We start from the raw sequence: 16767 nt of genomic DNA, 5'->3' as shown, positions 1-16767 counted from the left end.
AACCATCCGCATATTGTTTCAGCTCGGTGGAAACCCAATTCTTTTCCTCAGGATCTCTTGAATGAAATTAGGGAACGAAGTAAGTAGATTAGATGAATTTAGATAGAATTTCTATCTCCTACTCTATAAGGATCATCTAGAAAGCGGAGAGCTTTGGTTCCATTCAAATAGAAAAGCTGACATAGATGTTAAGTGGTGAGAATATCCATAAAGGAGCCGAATGAAATCAAAATTTCATGTTCGGTTTTGAATTAGAGACGTTAAAAATAATCAACCAACGTCGACTATAACCCCTAGCCTTCCAAGCTAACGATGCGGGTTCGATTCCCGCTACCCGCTCCATTCTGTATAAAAGGAGTATTCTATTTGTCTAGACATGTTAGAGGCTTGTATTCAAGCCTTTTTTGTCCACCAGTTTCTGGTACTCCAGAGCGGAGTAGAGCAGTTTGGTAGCTCACGAGGCTCATAACCTTGAGGTCACGGGTTCGATTCCCGTCTCCGCACTTAGCAGTCTGTATAAAAGGACTATTCTATTTCTCTAGATATGTATGGTAGAGGGGCGTATCCAACCCTTTTTTATTCATTAGTTCCCGGCCCTAGAGGGCAAAATTGAGCAGTTTGCGAAGTCACTTGCCTTCAAAAAAAGAAGGCGCAAGGCCTCTCCCTACCCTGCAGAAAATAAAAATGAAACGAAAGGGACAGTCTACCTCTCCCTTCCCTTTAAAAAAAGTTTGCCCGTTGTTTGTCTCAGTTAATACCCAATTTTTGGAGCTCTGTTGGCGAGTTCTATTTCTGCCTCTGGAGCGCCCTCTTTTTTTGAGTGGGATGCAAAGGAAGGGTAAGATAGTAAGGGATACGGCACTAGACTAACACCTAATTAATACTTAATTTAATATAAGTAGTTAAACAGTTAACTAGACTAAACTTTTTATCATAGTACTTTGATAAATTAAGCGGGCGAGCGGCGGGAATCGAACCCGTATCTTCTCCTTGGCAAGGAGATATTTTACCATTGAACTACGCTCGCTACGGTATATATTTTATAGCGTATATCCGCCTGGGTCGACCTTCTATGTCTGGGTCGACCGTTTCATTTCATTTTCTATTATATTAGAGTTTTCCTTTTTTTATTATCTGTCAATGAATATTCTAATGGGAATGGAATTTCATAATACTGAAAGAGAAGAGCTAGCAATTCGGAACGCAAATTGCGTTTTAATACGTCTCACTATTCTAATTTTTTAGAAGAAATGGCCTTTATTATTTCTTTTTTATGGGGTTAATAAATATTAACCAAATTTCATTTAAGAAATGAGAGAATTCAGAATAGCTACGAGAAAGACTAGTCCAATCCATAATGATGTACCGGAAAATACAACATTTTTATTATTTGACCAACCATCAGGAGAAGCAAATACAAGGGGTACACTAATTACTAAGACTGAGGAAGTCGCAATTAATGCAAAAACAGCTAATTGGAAAGCAATAGTCATATTTCTAATCCTCCAAGCTACCATCAAATAAAGTTGACTACATATTTGATCCCTCACTTAAACCAAAATTGTAAAAAAATACAAGAAGTAGGAGGGGTTTAATCATGAATCCATTGATTCTTCTCTTTAATTCAAATTTATTACTTAAACCGCTTTTTTATTTGGATATGGGGGTGAGAAGAGATTATTTACTCTTTATTTCACAAGCGGGTATAGCGGATCCTGTATCCGTGTATACAGTATACAGAGATATATCGAAAAGGAACTTGTATCTGATATCTTTCTAGAGGCTAATAAATCTTTTTATTTTTTATATGGCTATGTTCTATTTGTAGGAGTAAAATAAGGATTAGGCTGTGGAGAGATGGCTGAGTGGTTGATAGCTCCGGTCTTGAAAACCGGTATAGTTCTAGGAACTATCGAGGGTTCGAATCCCTCTCTCTCCTTTTGCTTATTGAATACGTTTGTTTCTTTCATTTTTATTTATTTTTTTTTTCTGTCCCTTATCTTTCTTTCATAAAAAGGAATGAATGGCTCGGCTAGATGGAATAACCGAGCCAGAACAGAAAAAAAGTAGAACAGGTATAAATAAGAAAATCTTAGTTAAGAGGGTTCATGTAAAGAACAGGTTCCAAATCACGATCGATTCCCTTTTCAAAACCTGCTGCAGCAGCTCGGGCTCTTCCTGCATGCCATAAATGGCCCACAAAAAAGAAGAATCCTAGAACAAAATGAGAAGTTGATAACCAACTTCTAGGAGAGACATAATTAACTGCATTGATCTCGGTAGCTACGCCACCCACGGAATTTAAAGAGCCTAAAGGAGCGTGGGTCATATATTCTGCTGAGCGTCGTTCTTGCCAAGGTTGTATGTCTTTTTTCAACCTACTCAAGTCCAAACCGTTGGGGCCCCTTAGAGGTTCTAACCATGGAGCACGAAGGTCCCAAAAACGCATAGTTTCCCCTCCAAAGATAACCTCCCCAGTTGGGGAACGCATTAGATATTTACCTAAACCTGTGGGTCCTTGAGCGGATCCCACATTAGCTCCAAGACGCTGGTCTCTAACTAGAAAAGTAAATGCTTGAGCTTGAGAAGCTTCTGGCCCGGTGGGTCCATAAAACTCACTCGGATAAGCTGTATTATTGAACCATACAAAACAACAAGCGATAAAACCAAAGACAGATAAAGCAGCTAAACTATAAGACAAGTAAGCTTCTCCAGACCATACAAATGCACGGCGAGCCCATGCGAAGGGTTTGGTTAAAATATGCCAAATTCCGCCAAATACACAAATAAAACCCAACCATACATGCCCACCAATTATATCTTCTAAATCATCTACACTAACAATCCACCCTTCTCCACCAAAAGGAGATTTTAGTAAATAACCAAATATAACACTGGGACTAAGGGTCAAATTGGTAATTTTTCTTACATCTCCCCCCCCAGGGGCCCAGGTATCATATACACCGCCAAAATAAAGAGCCTTGAGTACTAGAAGAAAAGCACCTAGACCTAACAAAATTAAGTGAATACCCAAAATTGTAGTCATTTTATTTCTATCTTTCCAGACATAACCAAAGAATGGAAAAGATTCCTCAAGAGTCTCGGGTCCCAGAAGCGCGTGATAAATGCCACCGAAGCCTAAGACTGCGGAGGAAATTAGGTGAAGTACGCCAGATACAAAGTACGGAAAAGTATCTAGAACTTCCCCCCCTGGCCCTACTCCCCAACCTAGAGTAGCTAAGTGTGGAAGTAAAATCAACCCTTGTTCATACATGGGCTTTTCTGGTACGAAATGGGCCACTTCAAATAGGTTCATTGCTCCGGCCCAGAATACGATTAATCCGGCATGAGCTACATGAGCTCCAAGCAGTTTACCGGACAAATTGATAAGTCTGGCATTCCCAGCCCACCAAGCAAAGCCGGTGGTTTCTTGGTCACGACCAGCTAAAACGAAAGTTCCATTAAAGAGCGTTTCCACGTGGTAGAACCTCCTCAGGGAATATAAGATTTTCATGAGGCTGATCCTGAGCTGCCATCCACGCACGAATACCCTCGTTTAAAAGAATATTTTTGGTGTAGAAAGTCTCAAATTCAGGATCTTCCGCTGCACGGATTTCCTGGGAAACAAAGTCATAGGCACGTAAGTTCAGAGCCAAGCCAACTACGCCAATAGCACTCATCCATAAACCGGTGACGGGTACAAATAGCATAAAGAAATGTAACCAACGTTTATTGGAAAAAGCAACACCAAAGATTTGGGACCAAAAGCGGTTAGCAGTGACCATTGAATAAGTTTCTTCAGCTTGAGTTGGGTTAAAAGCACGGAAGGTATTTGCACCATCACCGTCCTCAAATAGAGTGTTTTCTACGGTCGCTCCATGAATAGCGCATAGCAGAGCCGCACCTAATACTCCGGCAACTCCCATCATATGAAATGGGTTCAACGTCCAATTATGAAATCCTTGGAAGAAAAGGATGAATCGAAATATCGCTGCTACGCCAAAACTCGGCGCAAAGAACCAACCAGATTGCCCCAGTGGATAAATAAGGAATACAGAAACAAAAACAGCAATTGGACCAGAGAATGAGATTGCATTATAAGGCCGCAATTGAACAGACCGAGCAAGTTCAAATTGGCGTAACATGAAACCTATTAGTGCAAAAGCCCCGTGGAGAGCTACAAAAGTCCATAGACCGCCTAATTGACACCAACGAGTAAAATCTCCTTGTGCTTCGGGCCCCCATAGTAGCAACAAAGAGTGTGCTAAACTATTGGCAGGGGTAGAAACTGCTGCGGTTAAGAAATTACAACCTTCCAAATAGGAACTAGCCAATCCATGGGTATACCAAGAAGTTACAAAAGTTGTCCCTGTAAACCAACCCCCTAAAGCGAAATAAGCACAAGGAAAGAGCAATAGGCCAGACCATCCTACAAAAACGAAACGGTCCCTTCGTAACCAGTCATCCATAGTATCAAATAGATCATTTTCTTCTTTAGGAATTCTACCAAGGGCTATAGTCATAGTGATCCTCCTATTCAATTACTTCAACCATTTCCGAGCACCTCATATCACTTTCCAAGGCATATGATAGTTTTATTATCTGTGGACGATTTCTTTCTCGTTCAATGCCCTTTTTCAATGGTCTCGAAGAGAGAAATTTCCCATTTTTATCTATGGAGTCACAGTCACAACCGAGGTCGTGGTAAATCCATGAATTTGATTCGATTTGTTTTTCTTATACTATTTATTTGTTTTTCTTATACTATAGAAATAGAAATAAATTGTTTTTCTTATACTATAGAAAGAAATAAACCTTTGAATTCAGCATTATTCCAAGACTCCTATTTCAAAGTCTATCTTTTAAGGGAAAAATGCAAATAAAAGTAACCCTTCTTTTCCCATTCCCTCTCTATTGCATGGGTGGAAGAACTAAAATAATAGAGGATTCTGAAAAAAAAAAATGGACCTTCGAAATCCAATTTTATGTGTAGCGCAAAGGAGTTGCGATTTCTTCTTATTCCTATAGAACATCTAGTAACAAGAATATGAAATCGTAAATAGCGAAAAATTCTTGTCTTGCGCGGTCTAAGTCTAAGGAAATAAAAAAAATTCGCTTATACAATTTCATCTACATCGAATTTATATATCAGAATAGCGGATAGAGGCATCATTAAAGGAGTCAGGTCTACTTACTTTATGCTTCTTTCCAATTTTATGGTGGATTTGATAAGAACCCTTTTTGCTTTCTTGATAAATAATCGACAAAAAAAGCGTTTTTTTTATATAACCTGCTTGTTTTATTATAATTATAACAAGTCCTATATGGAAATGCCCGCTAAAGAGAAAATCTATTTGATTGTCTCTCGGCCAATATCGATTTTTAGAAAGAAAAAACAAGAATTTTCTTCTTTTTTTATTAACATTAAGAAAAAAGAATATAATTAAAATGGAATTGGCAATATAATTTTTATAGACTTTTGAAAGAAAAAAAAGGGGTTTTTTGCAACCGTTATTTCTTATTTCTTGCCTATATCATATCACGGAAACCTTTCGCTTTGGAACGTGGAGAGATGGCTGAGTGGACTAAAGCGGCGGATTGCTAATCCGTTGTACAATTTTTTTGTACCGAGGGTTCGAATCCCTCTCTTTCCGCTCCCTTGGATCATTTGGGACTTTCGAATTGGAAAGAATTCTGACCCCCGGATTTTCTCATAGATAAATGTACGAAACAAATCCAATAAGAAAAAAAAAAACTGAATTTTTACTCCTCGCGTCCAGGATTCCGTCCTGGGTCATTAGATAAGAATCCAAAGATAAAGAGTGAAACAAAGAATATCACTACTGTATAAACAAAAAGTTTGAGAGTAAGCATTACATAATCTCCAAGATTTTTTTTTAAGGAATAGATTACCAGTTTTTCCTTACCACACGGATCCACTAGGATGGTTTTTTTTTATACCTAAAAATGCAAAAAAGAATTCTTGAAAAAAATTGCAAGAATTCTTTTATAATAAGCACTCTTATCAATAGCAAAAATAGGGTTAGGTGGTTAGGTATTGTGTAGGTACCTTTAGGTACCTGCTCAACCTAGGTGCAGGGGAGTAGAAAGGCTGATCCAAATTTATTGCTGTAGCTACCCATTCAATGTAGAAGAATTTAAATTTTAGAATCGAAGGTTCATAATATAAAAATATAAAACTTCTCGGCTTTTACCCATTTTAAAATTTTTTTGGAATGAACACATCATTCAATTTGGCATACAGAGTACTAAAGATTTCATCGAAAACTTACAGCAGCTTGCCAAACAAAGGCTAATAGAAAAAAGAATAGAGGTATAACAGGCATAATATCCACGATTGGATTGAAAATAGCATAAGCTTCGGGTAATTTGGCAAAGAAAAAACTAGTAGGATAAAGAACAGAATTAAAACAGATACAGGTTAAACTAAGTATATTAGGCATAACAAGCATTTCATTCTTGTAGAGTAAATAATTGGATTTTTCTTGAGTTATTTTTTTAAGGGAAAGAAGGAAAAGGCAGATTCAAAATCTTTTTTCTTCGGACTTTCCCAAACACAAAATACCTCCTTGTATTCGCACTCTCAAATGAGAGTGGAATAAATTCGACTTTCATATAATATCTTAATAGAATTCCATGTAATGATCAATGCATTTTTTTGATTCTATATTATCCGCATGTGTAGAATACTAGCAAGAGAATATCCCTCCTTTTTTATGTAATTGAAATGGTATTGACGAATAACAAATAAACATACTAGTGTTTATTAGTGTCGCATAAAACCCGAAATGGGGCGTGGCCAAGTGGTAAGGCAGCGGGTTTTGGTCCCGTTACTCGGAGGTTCGAATCCTTCCGTCCCAGATTGTTTCTGATGAAACAAACGGTGAAATCATATAGTATTCCGTACGAGACAAAAGTTTATTAAAGAGAATAATGATATCTTATTCTTTCTCAGAAAACATAATAAAGTCTTAAGTCCAGTCAAATTGACTATCTTTATTTTCATGAAAAAATGGGATCTATCAAGCACATTCAGGATATGCCTCTACTATAAAATCACTTAGTCATATTTTTTTCTTCCTTTTGGTATTCGAGTTGAAGAAGTACGAGAATTCTATAACTACCAAAAACTTTCAATCTTTTCATTGGAATAGTTTATTTAGTTATTATAGTTAATTGTTTTTGGTACTGAAAAAATATATTACTACTAGAATTCTAATTCTAGTAATTAAATTAATTAAACTTTTTTGGAGGTTGATAGTTTATTTATTGAGGAAGAGTCAATCCTTCTTTTCTCACTTCAAGATTGATCATCTCGAGCCATCCGTTGAGGGTGGAAATTTAAGAATAAATAAGTTTTAAGCAAACTTGTTTAGTCGTCTTTTTCAAACTATGTTTCATTCATATGATAGAATTTTAATATGGGTTTAAATAAATTGGATCTTGGCGGAGGCTTCCCGGATAAATACTTACTTTCTTTTATCCATATTGCTCCATAGATAGCAAGTTTTAATTAGTATAAAAAAACTAAACCAATGACTATTCATGATTCCATCCATATTGGATCAATTCTCTATACCACTTTGCAATGAAAAGAGGAATGTTTGTTATGGTAAAACTTCGTTTAAAACGATGTGGTAGAAAGCAACGTGCGACTTGAAGGACATGATCGATTGTGGATTTTGCTATCCATCATTTTCCATAGTAATGAAAATGCTCTTGGCTCGACATAGCCTGTTCTATTCGTTCCGAACCAAATTTGCGCTGGGTTTAAGTAACATAGTACACGATGGAGCTCGAGAGGACAGAATTTTTTTTATCAAGGGAAAGAATCTAGGGTTAGTGAAAACTAATAAATTAGGCCAACTTTGTCAGTCTATCCTTAATATAGAAATAAATCGAAAGGTTAAAATAAGAAGAAAGTCCAATAAAAGTATATCAGAATCAATCCCTCTTATTAGATTTCTATAGAAGAGATAAATGCTTTATCGAAGGAAATAAGAAAAAAGGGTATGTTGCTACTCTTTTGAAAGAAAAAAATAGGAATTCCCGAAGTAATGTCTAAACCCAAGGATTTCACAAATCAAAGATAAAGGATTCCAGAACAAGTAAACACAATTTTCAATTGTCTCAACAACAGAGTTGGATTAGAATAAGGAATAAAAGTCAATTCGTTCGAAATGAGACAAAGAAAAGAGTTTAAAGACGACTCAAAAATTTTGGAAGGATTTTGCCTTCGAAGTTTGTCAGGCAAAATTAGCCCACTTGAGTCATGAGTATAAATGAAATTTGTTTTTTCTGTAAGGAAATTAATGCACGTCATAGTCTAATTTCTATTATTATCGACAGAAATTCGAATCATTTTCTCGAGCCGTATGAGGAGAAAACCTCATATACGTTTCTAGGGGGGGGCGTTGTTTATCTACATCTATCCCAATAAGCTGTCTATCGAATCGTTGCAATTGATGTTCGATCTCGAAGAGAAGGAAGAGATCTTCAAAAAGTAGGTTTTTATGATCCGATAAAGAATCAAACTTGTTTAAATGTTCCAGCTATTCTCTATTTCCTTGAAAAGGGTGCTCAACCAACAAGAACTGTTTATGATATTTTAAGGAAGGCAGAATTCTTTAAAGAAAAAGAAAGAACTTTGAGTTAATTGAAGAACTAAATGAATCAAAAAATAGGATAGGAGAAGATTATTAGTATTCCTAGTTGTCTAATTATTTAGACACAATTTACCTCTTTTTTAATCCTATTTGGATTTATATTATATCGTGCCAATCCAACATAAGCCCCTATTTTATTTACTTTTTCTATCTAATTTGTTTTCTTACCATTGTATTTCCATTGACAAAGGTCTATTGAACAAATAGAATTTGTAGATAGATGGGTCTCTTTATCCTCACTCCATATTCAATTTTTCCGCCTACACTTCGCTCAAATGATAAGGGTGTTCCTCTTGCATGTATTCTCATACAATATAATATATATTTTTTATAATATATATTTTTTGTTAATAAAAATCGCTAAAAATAAGGAGAATTTGGCCATCGTGATTAGGGTCGCTCTTTTTTTAACTTTACTTTAGTGGAATTTCACCGGACCTGTTCGTTTTGGCATTTGAGTGTTTTTCATGGTCGATAAAAAAAATCTTTTGATGTCTTGCTAGTTCAATGTTTTGACAGAAGCGCGCGGTGTAATTCCATTGATTTTTGGATTTCGATCGTATCTAAGATCCTTTTTTTATCTGGGTTGCTAACTCAATGGTAGAGTACTCGGCTTTTAAGTGCGACTATGATCTTTTACACATTTGGATGAAACAACAAATTCGTCCAGACTCTTGGTAGAGTCTAGAAGACCACGACTGATCCTCAAAGGTAATGAATGGAAAAAATAGCATGTCGTAATAAAATCAATCTTTTTTGAATGGAATCCAAAATTACGATTTTCTGGGTCTAATGAATAAATGGATAGAGCCTGGCTCCAATTCTGGTAAAATAAAAAGCAACGAGCTGAACTTCCTAATTGGAATGATTCCCCGCTCTAATTAGACGTTAAAAATAGATTAGTGCCGGATGCGGGGAAAGGTTGGGTTTTCCTATGAGTGGACCCTTTATTTTTTCTTTTTTTTTTTAGAAATCCTAATTATTCTTGATTATGGATTGAATAAGGGATGTTATGGATTGAATGTGTAAAAGAAGCAGTATATTGATAAAGAGGCTGTATTCCAAAGTCAAAAGAGCGATTGGCCTGCAAAAATAAAAAACTTGTTCTGTTCTTTTTTTTTAATTAGAACAAACATAAACTAATTGGGTAGAAAAGGAGCAGAAAAAGATCTGTGGATTAGACTCCCTTTCTTTCCAGGGTTTGTATTAAAAATGCAACACCCTGTTCTGACCATATTGCACTATGTATCATCATTCGATAAACCGAGAAATGCTTCTTCTCTCTGATTCAAGTAGAAATACAAATGGAAAAATTCGAAGGGTATTCAGAAAAACATAAATCTCGTCAACAATACTTTGTCTACCCACTTCTCTTTCAGGAATATATTTATGCATTTGCCCACCATTATGGATTAAATGGTTCTGAACCTGTGGAAATAGTTGTTAGTTGTAATAACAAGAAATTTAGTTCACTACTTGTGAAACGTTTAATTATTCGAATGTATCAGCAGAATTTTTTGGATAACTCGGTTAATCATCCTAACCAAGATCGATTATTGGATTACAAAAATTATTTTTATTCTGAGTTTTATTCTCAGATTCTATCTGAAGGGTTTGCGATCGTTGTGGAAATCCCATTCTCGCTACGGGAATTTTTTTGTCTGAAAGAAAAAGAAATACCAAAGTTTCAGAATTTACGCTCTATTCATTCAATATTTCCCTTTTTAGAAGACAAATTTTTGCATTTGGATTATCTATCACATATAGAAATACCCTATCCTATCCATTTGGAAATCCTGGTTCAACTCCTTCAATACCGTATCCAAGATGTTCCATCTTTGCATTTATTGCGATTCTTTCTCAACTATTATTCGAATTGGAATAGTTTTATTACTTCAATGAAATCCATTTTTTTTTTTCAAAAAGAAAATAAAAGACTATTTCAATTCCTATATAACTCTTATGTATCAGAATATGAATTTTTTTTGTTGTTTCTTCGTAAACAATCTTCTTGCTTACCATTAGCATCTTCTGGAACTTTTCTGGAACGAATCCACTTTTCTAGGAAGATGGAACATTTTGGGATAATGTACCCTGGTTTTTCTCGGAAAACCCTATGGTTCTTTATGGATCCTCTTATGCATTATGTTCGATATCAAGGAAAGGCAATTCTTGCATCAAAAGGCACTTTTTTTTTGAAGAAGAAATGGAAATGCTACCTTATCAATTTCTGGCAATATTATTTCTGTTTTTGGACTCAGCCGCGAAGAATCCATATAAACCAATTAGCAAACTCTTGCTTCGATTTTATGGGGTACCTTTCAAGTGTACAAAAAAGTTCTTTGTTAGTAAGGAATCAAATGCTGGAGAATTCATTTCTAATAGATACTCGAATGAAAAAATTCGATACCATAGTCCCCGCTACTCTCCTCATAGGATACTTATCAAAAGCTCAATTTTGTACTGGATCGGGGCATCCTATTAGTAAACCCATTTGGACAGATTTATCAGATTGGGATATTCTTGATCGATTTGGTCGGATATGTAGAAATCTTTTTCATTATCATAGTGGATCTTCGAAAAAACGGACTTTGTATCGACTAAAGTATATACTTCGACTTTCATGTGCTAGAACTTTAGCTCGTAAACATAAAAGCACGGTACGAACTTTTATGCAACGATTGGGTTCGGCATTTTTAGAAGAATTTTTTATGGAAGAAGAGCAAGTTTTTTCTTTGATGTTCACCAAAACAACTCTTTTTTCTTTCTGTGGATCACACACTGAGCGTATTTGGTATTTGGATATTATACGTATCAATGACCTGGTCAACCCTCTTAATTAATCATTAGACGAAATTAAGAAACAGGAAAGGGTTGATAAATGATCAAGAAAAAACTTTTCTATTTTTCATTCTGAAATGTTCTTTTTATTATAATAAAGAGTAGGTGAATCAACTTACTAATTAAAAAAATTAGTAGAACTTCCTCTTTGGAATAGAAATTGGCTATTTCTACATAGGGAAAGTCGTGTGCAATGAAAAATGCAAGCACGATTTGGGGAGGGATTTTTCTCTATTGTAACAAGGAAGAATTATCTACTCCATCCGACTAGTTCCGGGTTCGAGTCCCGGGCAACCCATATAGAAAAGACCCATCAAAGTTTTTCACTTTGACTCACTTCATTTACAAATACAAAATTATTGGTTTGGTTAATTTAGTTATATGGATAGCTAATCTTTGGGCTGACTTGGTTGACATTGGTATATAGTCTATGTTATACTGTTAAATAACAAGCCTTCTATTATCTATATTCTAGTTAATACGTGTGCTTGGGAGTCCTTGCAATTTGAATAAACCAAGATCTTACCATGACTGCAATTTTAGAGAGACGCGAAAGTACAAGCCTGTGGGGTCGCTTCTGCAACTGGATAACTAGCACTGAAAATCGTCTTTACATCGGATGGTTCGGTGTTTTGATGATCCCTACCTTATTGACCGCAACTTCTGTATTTATTATCGCCTTCATCGCTGCCCCTCCAGTAGATATTGATGGTATTCGTGAGCCTGTTTCTGGTTCTTTACTTTATGGAAACAATATTATCTCTGGTGCTATTATCCCTACTTCTGCGGCGATCGGATTGCACTTTTACCCAATTTGGGAAGCTGCATCTGTTGATGAGTGGTTATACAATGGTGGTCCTTATGAGCTAATTGTTCTACACTTCTTACTTGGTGTAGCTTGTTATATGGGTCGTGAGTGGGAACTTAGTTTCCGTCTGGGTATGCGTCCTTGGATTGCTGTTGCATATTCAGCTCCTGTTGCAGCTGCTACTGCTGTTTTCTTGATTTACCCTATTGGTCAAGGAAGCTTTTCTGATGGTATGCCTTTAGGAATCTCTGGTACTTTCAACTTTATGATTGTATTCCAGGCAGAGCACAACATCCTTATGCATCCATTCCACATGTTAGGTGTAGCTGGTGTATTCGGCGGTTCCCTATTCAGTGCTATGCATGGTTCCTTGGTAACCTCTAGTTTGATCAGGGAAACTACTGAAAATGAATCCGCTAATGAGGGTTACAAATTTGGTCAAGAGGAAGAAACTTATAATATTGTGGCTGCTCATGGTTATTTTGGCCGATTAATCTTCCAATATGCTAGTTTCAACAACTCTCGTTCTTTACACTTCTTCTTGGCTGCTTGGCCTGTAGTAGGAATCTGGTTCACTGCTTTAGGTATTAGTACTATGGCTTTCAACCTAAATGGTTTCAATTTCAACCAATCTGTAGTTGATAGTCAAGGTCGCGTTATTAATACTTGGGCTGATATCATCAACCGTGCTAACCTTGGTATGGAAGTAATGCACGAACGTAATGCTCACAACTTCCCTCTAGACTTAGCTGCTGTTGAAGTTCCATCTATTAATGGATAAGGTTTTTCTGCTAACATATAAGAATTTTTGAAGACAGAAATACCCAATATCTTGTTCTAGCAAGATATTGGGTATTTCTGTCTTTATTTTGAATCTTTTTTTCTTCTTAATCTTTCTATTCAGAATTCAGTTAACGACGAGATTTAGTATCCTTTCTTGCATTTTCATAACTCGTGAAATGCCGAGTAGGCACGAATTCCCCCAATTTGCGACCTACCATAGGATTTGTTATGTAAATAGGTATATGTTCCTTTCCATTATGAATCGCGATTGTATGGCCAACCATTGTGGGTAGAATGCTAGATGCCCGGGACCACGTTACTATTGTTTCTTTCTCCTCCTTCATATTGACCTTTTCTATCTTTGCCAATAAATGATGAGCTACAAAAGGATTCGTTTTTTTTCGTGTCACAGCTGATTACTCCTTTTTTCCTTTTTAAAGAGTGGCATTCTATGTCCAATATCTCGATCGAAGTACGGAGGTCAGAATAAATAGAATAATGATCAATGGAAAAAAGAAAAAAATCCTTTAGCTGGATAAGGGGCGGATGTAGCCAAGTGGATCAAGGCAGTGGATTGTGAATCCACCATGCGCGGGTTCAATTCCCGTCGTTCGCCCATCGCATTATTGCAAATTCCAAAAATGCAATTTTCCATATTCCTAGTTACGTATTTACTTACGGCGACGAAGAATAAAACTATCGCTATATTTTTTCCTTTTCCTAGTTCTTCTTCCAAGCGCAGGATAACCCCAAGGGGTTGTGGGTTTTTTTCTACCAATGGGAGCTTTCCCTTCACCGCCCCCATGGGGGTGGTCCACAGGGTTCATAACTACCCCTCTTACTACGGGGCGTTTACCTAGCCAACACTTAGATCCGGCTCTACCCAAACTTTTTTGGTTCACCCCAACATTACCCACTTGTCCGACTGTTGCTAAGCAGTTTTGGGATACTAAACGGACCTCCCCAGATGGTAATCTTAAAGTGGCCGATTTACCCTCTTTTGCAATGAGTTTCGCTACAGCACCTGCTGCTCTAGCTAATTGCCCACCCCTTCCACGTGTGATTTCTATGTTATGCATGGCCGTGCCTAAGGGCATATCGGTTGAAGTAGATTCTTCTTTTCTCTCAAAAAACCCCTTCCCAAACTGTACAAGCTTCTTCCAAAGCATACGGCTTTCTAGATGTATATGACGATCTCTAGACAGATGGATCTTATATGAATCATATGATGAAGTACCACATGAGTGGATATATAGGAAAGGAATCCAAATCTGCCGAATCGCTCATGTTATGATCTTCTACATCCTAGGTCTCTGCGTTCCGTCATCTGGCTTATGTTCTTCATGTAGCATTCAGATCGAATGACTCTATGAAATTACGTCGATACTTCCACATATTATGGGTAACGTAGGAGACATCCCTATTTTCCCCCGGGGGTCTTAATTACCACTGCTTAGCTTTCAATTTGCCTCTGACCATCAAATTAAATGTGAATAACCCGTCCTCCTCTCTTTGAAACAAGGGGCGCTTCCGGTTCTGTGCGTGCTTCAAACAATTTTGTCTTCTCCATATTACCATATCTCTAGAGCCAATAATTTTCTATGAGGAACTACTGAACTCAATCACTTGCTGCCGTTACTCAACAGTTTTCTGTTGAGGTCTATCCCGTAGAGGTAGTCAAATTGGATCAGTGATCGATTTCTAGGTTTCGTCGTAAACCTAATTGGTTACTTCCAATTACGTAAATCAATAGTTCAAACCGCACTCAAAGGTAGGGCATTTCCCATTGATATAGGAACTTTTGTACCAGAAACAATAGTATCTCCAATTATAGCCCCTCTGGGATGTAAAATATATCTCTTCTCACCATCCCCATAGTGTATGAGACAAATGTATGCATTTCGATTAGGGTCGTATTCTATGGTTACGATTCTACCAGATATGTCTTTTTGATTCCGTCGAAAATCTATTTTACGGTATAGGCGCTTATGACCTCCCCCTCTATGCCTTGCGGTAATGATTCCTCTGGAATTACGACCTTTACCACAACGGTGCCGTCCATGGATCAAATTATTTCGTGGATTGGATTTCACTTGCCTGTCTACGGTTCCCTTGCGTGTGCTCGGGATAGGTGTTTTGTATAAATGTTTCGCCGTATTATTAAGTATTCTCCTTTAGTTTTTTTCTCTATCTAGAAGTGGAATAGAATAACCCGGTTGAAGGGTAATGATCATACGTCTGTAATGCATTGTATGGCCCAGAATAGGTCCTATTCTTCTACCTTTTCCAGGTAGTCGATGGCTATTCACAGCTACCACCTTAACACCAAAGAAGAGTTCGACCCAATGCTTTATTTCTGTCTTAGTGAATCCCGATTCGACATTAAAAGTATATTGATTCTTTCCCAATAAACGAAGACTTTTTTCTGTAAATACTGCGTATTTGATTCCATCCATAAATCGACTTTCCCTCCTATGCTCTGAGTTCCAGTATCGATAAGAATTCGAGTTCTTATTGTTCTTATGTTATGGTATGAATATACCATACCAATTCGTTATGTATGGATGATGGATGAGATTCCATGGATAGAGAGCCAGTTCCAATAGACTTATGGAATGTTCCCGTTCGTGTGCATCCAGCAGGAATTGAACCCGCAAATTTACCAATTATGAGTTGGGCGCTTTAACCATTCAGCCATGGATGCTTAACAGGGATCATCGTACATCGTAAATAACCAATTTTCATATAGAAAGACATATCATAGAAAAATGAAATCGAAAATATTCCGAGATGGCAAATATTCGGAGATGACTATGAAAACACCTCTCTGGATCCTCGAATTGAAAGAGAGATTGAGAGGGATCAAGAATCCTAATTCTCGCTATTTGGAATGGATCCAATTCTATTGAGTCTGACTCATAGTGATCATTTCTCTTTAGCAAAGAATGACCTTGGTTATCAAAGGATTGAACAACCGGGATCCATTTACTTATGATACCTAGTTGGCATTGATAACAAGGATCTAATGAATTATGAGTTTAATAGATCCTCTTTAGCAGAAAGACGTATATTCCTTGCTCATTATCAGACAATCACTTATTCCCAAACCTCGTGTGGGACTAATCGTTTTCATTTACCATCTCATGGAAAACCCTTTTCGTTCCGCTTAGCCCTATCGGGTATTTTAGTGATAGGTTCTGTAGGAACTGGACGATCCTATTTGGTCAAATACCTAACGAAAAATTACGATTTTCCTTTCATTAAGGTACGAGGGCTTCTTATTCCACAAGAACGAAAGCACCTTTTCATTCTTTCATATACTAGGGGTTTTTACTTGGAAAAGACAATGTTCCATACTAAAGGATTCGGGTCCATAACCACGAGTTCCAGTGCACTAGATCTTGTAGCACTTAGCAACGAAGCCCTATCCATTAGTATTCCACATAAGAAATCCATTCTAGAAAAAAATACAATTAGATTAGCTCTTCATAGACAAACTTGGGGTTTGCGAGCCAAGGTAAGATCGGCTCGGGATCATGGGACCCTTTTCTATCAGATAGGAGGGGCTCTTGTACAAAATAGACTTACTAAGTAATAACCCCATAGAATCTATCTATATAAAGATAAAGAGGCAATCGTGTCAGGAAG

General features: G+C 36.9%; 4 non-coding genes across 4 annotated transcripts; 3 read left to right on the top strand and 1 right to left on the bottom strand.

Moving 5' to 3' along the window:
- Nucleotides 1–430: 430 nt before the first annotated feature.
- Nucleotides 431–504, top strand: TRNAM-CAU (transfer RNA methionine (anticodon CAU)). Its single transcript has one exon. It is a non-coding gene; the product is annotated as a tRNA-Met (tRNA).
- A 452-nt stretch (nt 505–956) lies between these two features.
- Nucleotides 957–1027, bottom strand: TRNAG-GCC (transfer RNA glycine (anticodon GCC)). Its single transcript has one exon. It is a non-coding gene; the product is annotated as a tRNA-Gly (tRNA).
- An 824-nt stretch (nt 1028–1851) lies between these two features.
- TRNAS-UGA (transfer RNA serine (anticodon UGA)) lies at nt 1852–1939 on the top strand. The gene has a single exon. It is a non-coding gene; the product is annotated as a tRNA-Ser (tRNA).
- Nucleotides 1940–5566: 3627 nt separating this feature from the next.
- TRNAS-GCU (transfer RNA serine (anticodon GCU)) lies at nt 5567–5654 on the top strand. The gene has a single exon. It is a non-coding gene; the product is annotated as a tRNA-Ser (tRNA).
- The last annotated feature ends 11113 nt before the right edge of the window (nt 5655–16767 follow it).

This window comes from Triticum urartu, unplaced genomic scaffold, assembly GCF_056163025.1.
Source record: "Triticum urartu cultivar PI428250 unplaced genomic scaffold, HENAU_Tu73 scaffold1523, whole genome shotgun sequence".
Classification (NCBI taxonomy): domain Eukaryota; kingdom Viridiplantae; phylum Streptophyta; class Magnoliopsida; order Poales; family Poaceae; genus Triticum; species Triticum urartu.
The sequence above is the reverse complement of the archived record's forward strand: the minus strand, read 5'-3'. Positions and strand labels throughout refer to the sequence as shown.